Source organism: Arachis duranensis, chromosome 9, assembly GCF_000817695.3.
Source record: "Arachis duranensis cultivar V14167 chromosome 9, aradu.V14167.gnm2.J7QH, whole genome shotgun sequence".
In the NCBI taxonomy this organism is placed as follows: domain Eukaryota; kingdom Viridiplantae; phylum Streptophyta; class Magnoliopsida; order Fabales; family Fabaceae; genus Arachis; species Arachis duranensis.
In genome coordinates, this window is record NC_029780.3 from 89,146,107 (window position 1) to 89,147,543 (window position 1,437).

Genomic DNA, 1,437 nt, shown 5'->3' on the forward strand with positions numbered 1-1,437 from the left:
GTAGAACGACGTAGAACTTAGAAGAACGACGTATAACTTAGAACAGTGTAACAAAGAAGCAAGAGTAATAGTAAACCCTAGAAGAACGACGTAGAAGAAAAGTAAAATATACAGTATTTTAATGGACTTACGTTGAGTATTCTTGGTTTGTTTTTTCTTCAGATTCTTCACAGAGAGTTTGATGGTGTTTTGATGCAGTTTTCGAACTACGATTTCTATATTTTGAAACTTGATTTTCGCTCAAAAATGGGAGGGTTTCGTTGTTTTGAAAGCGCCTTGAGAAATGGAAGAAGTGGAAGAAGTGGAAGAGTCTGCCATACGTAACCGTTCGAATGTTGAGCGCGTGATTTTGACGCGCCATGTTATCTCTCTTCATGCGCGTGATTTCTGTTTGGGCTGGGCCAACTTATTTGCTTGTAGGCTTGTATGTGTAGCAGGCCCATAAAAACAATACGTCCGTCTAAAGCTTATTTGTTTATTAAAGGAACCTTTTTTTGATGTAACTAGCTATATACTGCTATAATTGATTCATTTATTTCTTGTTTTAATAAACATTATTATTTTATTTTTTTCATTGACCAAAAAAATTTCACATCTTCAATTATATTGACATGCTTGTTTTTTACTGTGAGAAATCTGTAAACAAATTTGTATTTTTTAAACTTTATAATTAACAACTGACCAGGGAAGAACAAAAACAAGAAGCGACTTGTACCAACGAAATATCTTTTATCATAGAAGAAGAGTTCAAGGGGAAAAGAAGAGAGAGCATGTAGGACCATGTGTGTGCATATATTTCCTTCCATTAATTTCGTTTAGTTAGGTTGGGACCATACCTATTTGATTACTAATAAGTTATTTCCACATTCATATATTTTCCTCGATCTTATTGAGTTCAATGGCCTAACCAGAAAATAATAATACACATTCCATCATACACAATAGGAATTAATATACTAGGTAGCTATGATATCCGTTTATTTTAACTCCAATGATAATGTAACATCTTGTAGAGGACCAAAAACATTAGCAAAATTTTCATATATATAGCACATATCTAATTAAGGTGATTGCTCTCATAGCCTAATATTTTTGATAAAACTCATATTCTGTATATGTGAATTAATATAGCTCTCATATCCTAATATTTTTTATAAAACTCATATTCTGTATATGTGAATTAATATAATATAGATATGTGATATCATTAATCTCAATCAATTAATAATTAAATAATTTTAAAAATTTAAAATTTAATGTATTTTAAAAGTATATTAAATATTATTTGTATATACGTATATACTTTAATCATATATGATTAACTATGATTAAATAATTTTATTTATTAAAATTAATACAAAATTAAAATAAAAACCTTTTTCCTTTTCTATTAGCGTTCTCTTCCCAAAACATTGATTATTGTTTTTTGTTCTAAGT